This window comes from Bactrocera latifrons, unplaced genomic scaffold, assembly GCF_001853355.1.
Source record: "Bactrocera latifrons isolate USDA-ARS-PBARC rearing strain unplaced genomic scaffold, ASM185335v1 scaffold_134, whole genome shotgun sequence".
NCBI lineage: Eukaryota > Metazoa > Arthropoda > Insecta > Diptera > Tephritidae > Bactrocera > Bactrocera latifrons.
The window spans coordinates 758,530-764,987 of record NW_017534786.1 but is presented as its reverse complement, the minus strand read 5'-3'; positions in this window follow the sequence as shown (position 1 = coordinate 764,987).

Genomic DNA, 6,458 nt, shown 5'->3' with positions numbered 1-6,458 from the left:
AAAAAAAAAAAAAAAAAAAAAAAAATATGTAATACCCGTACATACATATAAATATGTGTGTATATACATCACAATGTATACGTAAATACATATATGTATTACATGTGCACTTTCGTGTGCGTATGGAAGCGAACAACGGTAATATTAACGAAGGCAACGCGGGCAGTGGCGGCGGTGAGCGTCGACAACTTGCTACGGCGGCGTCAACATGCTCATTACAACATCGACATGTGCAACAACAAAACATGGCGCGCCAGTAAACGGCACCGGCAACAACAACCACAACTACAACAACAAGTTGCACAATATCAATAAGACTTATGCGGAAAGCAAGCGCCAAAGCGGCTGCGCTAGCGGCAACGGCAATAACAACAACAACAACAACAACAAGACTAACAATTTTCAGTAACACAGTGCCAACAACATTTTTCGTACGACAACAACATAAATACGCACATGTTGCTGCATAAATTATTCAACCTGTGACGCAGCAACAAAGCATTGAAGGAGCCAGGCAGCTCAGGCAAGCAAGGCTGTTAGCGAGCGCGTGTAAGCACGAGGTGCAACAATAAGTATGCATGTGTGTGAATATGTATACGACCCTTGTACATACATTTATACGAGTATACACATATAAATAATAATAACGATTACAACAATAGCAACGAAAATAGTGAGCTCACACAGCCGCTGGGCCTACTTAGGCTTCAAGTAGCAACAACAACAACAATAAGATCAACACCCAATCAGCAGCAACAGCAACAACAACAAGAACAAGATTGTTGCATGCTTGAAGCATACACTTAAATACGCTTAAAGCAAAACAGCGCCTAAGTGTTGTTGTTCTTGCCTGTTTTGGTGTTTTCGGTGGAGCGTCGTCTACCTCTGCCAACTGGCGATTGTACACGTTGTTGCATGTTGTTTCATTTGTAAGCTGTGCGGATTTCCGTTGTCTGCTTGGCATAATCCGAAGTTCAAGTTGTCGGTGTCCTCGGGCTGTATCGAAGTGTTTACAGTTCGTGCGCTCGTCTTGCCACAGGGCTGCATGTGGCATATGTAAGACACACAGGTGCACGGTGTGTTTATTAAAATAATCTATATTTGTTTCTTTAAGTACTTGAGATATATACACTTTCGCACTTTAAGCACCTTGAAGTCAACTCGTGATTAGCGTGTGTGGTAAGCTTTATGTTTATGTATTGAGTAATGTGCTAAATAATAAATTGTGCTCAAAATTTATTAAAAATATTACATGCGCAACTGAGATCTCCCTATTTTTTTTAATGAAAATGCAGTGTTATGAAATGTTTAAAAATGAATTGTTCGAAGTATTGATAGTCGCTTATCACAACTTTTTTCCCATCATTCTGTCAAAGTTGGAATGGTAAAGCTGCTCATTTTGTGATGCTACCCAAAAATCCATTTATTTTTCGATGTCGTTTTGTGAATGCAACCGCTGAGCCAGACTTTGTGTCATCGAATGGAACAAATAATAATCGGACGGTGCAGCATTTAGGGAGCTTTTACTGGTATTGAGATCATAAGGAACTCAAGATTTTTGTTTCTGAATCATTTTCAGTGGATGTAGCTGCTTTAAAATGGCTTTGTGGGCGATTCCCAATGTTGAAGTATGTTCTTCTTGCATTTGACACGGATCCTCATCGAGCAATTTATCGTCTTCGAATGTTTTTCGCTTTGGTCGTTAATATCGAAATCGCCATCTTTGCTACGAAAGTAGCGTGATTGTTGTTTCACTTGAGGCAGCACTGCTGTAAACTCTTTCGAGTTTCCGATGTGGTTCAGCCGCAGAGACGCCGAGACAAATTCTACGATTTTTGTTTGCAAAACAAATAGTTAAAGCTTAAGGGGTTGACATTTTGTTAACTTTTTTAAAATCTTTTTTTCTTAGCTGTCCAGTAATCACTTTTCATCAAGCTACGTACATGAGGGATGTCATTGAACATTACCACACTTCTAACAGTTGTTTTTTGAGACGTTCTTTATTCGGAGTTGGGCTTTTTGACAGGGGTTACTTGATTTATACTCAGTTTGGTTTATCATTCCATAATAAACAGACTTACTCCAGAACAATGGTTTCAAATCGCGGAATTTTTTTTTTTTATTTAATTTTGAAGTGAACCACTTTTGATTCCAACAAGACCACGATACATGCCATACAACAAAATAAACAACTAATTTCCTGAAAGATACTTTTGTAGAACGCATTATCTCGTGTCATGGGCCTGTGACCTAGTCTTTAAGATTGTGCGATTTAACACCGCAGAACATATTTTTCCGTGGTTATGTATAGTATAGGTGCTTTTTTATCTAAGTAAAATTATTAAAATATTACTTATAAATCCATGTTTCCTACCAGGCATATGACCCTTTCTGCACGATTTCTAATTGCAATAAAAATAAATATTGATAATCTATTGTAATAGTTGTAATTTATAATTAAAAGTGTTTATGAAGCCGGCTGAGAGAACTAAGTAACGCTTAGTGAACATTATTGCTTCTTTATGGCTCTCATATAATCTCCTGGCCTCATTAGCTATCTTGGGCTCCCTTTGTCACTAGTTTGTTTTCATTGGATCGTGAGTGCCTTATTGAATTTATCAACGACTTTCGTTGGTACTTACCGGTTCTCACACACTCATATTCGCTTTAAATAATTCTCGGTGGTACTTAATGGTTCTTACCAGCTCCATTGCTTCTAAAAGGATGTCATAAGACTCTAACTTTTATCGACTTACTTTTGTTTTCATTTGGCTCTATCCTTAGTATTACTAATCTTCGATAACTATCATTAACTTTATCCGGTCCTTATTGACTATTCTGGGCTTATGGTACTTCTCCTTGGTCATCTTTGGATCTCTCCGACTGTTTTGGATCACCCAAAGACACTAAATGCTTCTCAACGGCTCTCACTGGTTTTTACAAACTCATATTGGCTCTTCTCAATTTTCATTGATTCTTATTGGCTTTTACCGCCTGTAAATGCTTCTCAAGGTCTCTCTGTGGCATTTAGTAGCACTCCCCTGCTTTCACTAACTTTTCTTGAGTCTCATTCGCTTCTGGTCTGATCTTATGTTTAAGTTTTTTAGTTTAAATAGGATCTTATTTTGTCCTATAAGGAGTTTTGTGAGTGCCGCAATTGTTGTTGGATATGAAAGGTGATCCATTATGAAGCTCCCTACTTTTTTAAAGAGAAAACTTAGACACTATAAAATTTAATGGCGAATATTTATTATCATCCGAAAGAATATTCCTGGCATTTATTCTTTGAAGATTATTTCCAGGAATAAAGGGATGGTTCAACTTATTCCAGTGTGAGAGTGCCTCAAAATAAGCATTTTTTAAAACATTTTCCATTATGGCCAGATCGAACAAACTAAGAATTTTTGGGCGTTTCAAATTAAAACACCCAACATTTAGTACGAATAAAAATTACTATATAATGGTTGTTTATTATATGGAGAAACTATTTAAATCTTTTTAAAGTATATTAGAACAACTGACTTTTGACCTTTGAATATCAAATAAAAAGATTTAAGCTTGTTAGCTCTCAATCATTAGAGGTTTTTAATCATTTCCATTAAAAATAATACTATGATGCTTCAAATTACAAAACGTTTCATCAAATACATTTAAATTTCACAAATTTATTTAATTTCCATTGTTTTACATTTGTTACAAGTGGTATTGAACGATGCAACAAATCCCTCCGCTTACGTATTTGTTTGCTAAGATTTCAATCTGGCCATCGCTCGTTTCCAATTGTTAAACGTCAAAACCTCCTGAAACGATCAACCGTCAAAGTTTAGGTGGTTTTGACGTTTAGCAATTGTTCTCTCACTTCCAGTGAGAGAGGAGTTAAACATCTCATTATCTCTGATTATTTCTTTCAAATGTTGGCCGCGGCTACGTCTCTGGTCCATCCGTTGAGTCCGATTTTCGCTGGCTCGTTCGAACATTTCGACTGGTATATGGCGAATAATATGCATGACGTTTTGTTCTAAAGCCTGAATCGAAGCGGGATTGCCTGCATAGACTTTAAACTTTATACGTCCCCATAGGAAAAAAAAATTTACCCGTGTGGTACTACAAGATCTTTGTGGCCAATCGACCGGCCCAAAAACGAAGCGTGCTCTCCATGATTGATGTGAGTTTTGGGAAGTGGCGCCGTCGTTCCATACGTCAGTCCGAGTTTCTGCGAATGCCGAAGAATCGACTCTCCATGTTCTTCCTGTACACTCGCAGCTACGACTGCCTCATTTCCTGCTGGACGTGGTCTATTCAGTCGAATTTTATCCAATAAAGAATACTGGATCTCAAGATGTGTGATGTGGTGCAAACAGTATGCTCAGTAAGCCGATCAATTTGAGCGTTGACACGACTTAAATGTTGCCATCTGTCAAAACAAAGAAATTGCAAAAGATATTAAAAATAATCGTTAGGTGAACAGAACAGGTATTCCATATGTAACATATAGCGACATTATAATAATTTTCAGCTCATAAAAGCGTACTCTGTGTTAAGGAACGAGTTTTTCTTTAGATTAACGGTTTTTCATTACAATATCAGAGGTTTGCAAATTTGTTAAGTAAAATTAAAGCCAAAGAACAGGATTTGGAAGTTTTATATGTATATACATATGTTCTTAAAATAAGAGACATTTAATACGTTCAAGGCAATCAGCTGTCGAAATGTTGCACATGTGCGCTTTAAAGCTAGCTCTTAAGCTTATTAGATTTGGGATCCGGCTTGTTACCGAACTTGCGGCATAATACTGTTGCCTGCGGTTATTGCCATTGCTATTAGCACCTCATAACTCACAAGTCGGTGAATAAAGGTAGCGATTTACAAAGCTACACATGTGCCCTAACGCTTGTGTAAAGCTGTATATGCAAGTGTGTATGGGTGAGCGGAGGGAAGGAGAGGGCTTTATTGTTATGTGATGGAAATTTGATGCGTATCTGCCACATCAAGCGTCCATCATTGTATACGCACTGCTTTCCGCCTGCCATTATATCTATGCGCTTATCTATGAGTATGTATGCATGCGTATATGTATGTGTGTGTGTGTGCGTGGGTGTGTAAGGAGCATCTCTCTTAAGCATTAAGATGTAGGTGGTGCGGCAGTAAGTCGGGTCAAACTATTAGCTATGCTGCCAAATTCGAAGCGGCTGTGTGTCTCATTGTCACTTGGCAATTCGCCCATTTCCCTTGTGTCAACCGCATTACAATTACCGGTTTTGGGGTGCGAGAGTAGATTGCGGATTATTGCAAGCCAACTCGGTTTAACATCAGCAGCTAGGGTACTGTTATAATGATATCAGGCGGAATAACAAGTAGGAGATCACCTTCAAACTGGCACTTAGATAAACAAATAGACAAAAATGGTTTATGAACCGACGAATCGAGCATTCCGGAGAATTACTCGACACCTTGCTCTCCCACACGCCACACATAAACACTCATGCAAAGCACCCACTAGTATCCATAAATATCGAAATACTGCATTGGTGAAATATGGCCTTGTAAATACGCTTCGGCTACATATTTATTTATGTAAATTAATCTGTGTTGCCAGCAACGGCTTTGAGGCAACGCCAGCCAGCTAAGTAGACAGTCAAGAGCCAAAAACAGCTGGCAGCTGGCACAAGCGTGTTGGTGCAGCTGCTGAGCGTGAGTAGGACAATAGACAGGCAGCGCACAATATCTACAATGGCAACAGCGTTAATCTCTCGTTGGAGCGACAATGCTGGTATTATATAATTTTTGGCTTCCGGCTGCTCGACATACACTCGTGTATGCGAGTAAATTATTTGCTCGAATGGGGTGCATAGAGTAAAATCCAAACGGTATTATTTAACACAGTTTTGTTGGCACATAAGGGGTGGAGCCTTGAGGTTAAAATCGTTTAAATTGTAAATACATTTAATGTGTAAAGCACATTTACATATATATGGGTATCCAATGAATGAATATAAATAAATCTATCCGTTAGCAACCCAGCCAGCAGAACTGTAAATTGTTATTCTGCATGAAAGCTTAAAGTTCTTAACTTACTTCAATAAAAGAAGGGATTAGCTGTAGCCTTCTTCTTCTTCCGTACTGGCGTATACACCATTTATGCGGTTATAGCCGAGTTAACAATAGCGCGCCAGCCATTTCTCCTTTTTGGTAAGTGGCGCCAATTGCAGATTAAAAGTATAACCAAATCCTCCTCCACCTGGTCTTTCCAATGGAGTGGATGTCTTCCTCTTCCTCTACTTTGCGCGGCGGGTACTACGTTGAATACTTTCAGAGCTGGAGTGTTGTCGTCCATTCGGCCGACATTACCTAGTCACACGATAGAGAGTCACCTTGTCTGAAATTTCCTTTGGTATAGAGCGGCTCGGAGAGGTCATTCCCGATCCTGCTGGTGCTTTCAGTATTGCTCAACGTCAGTT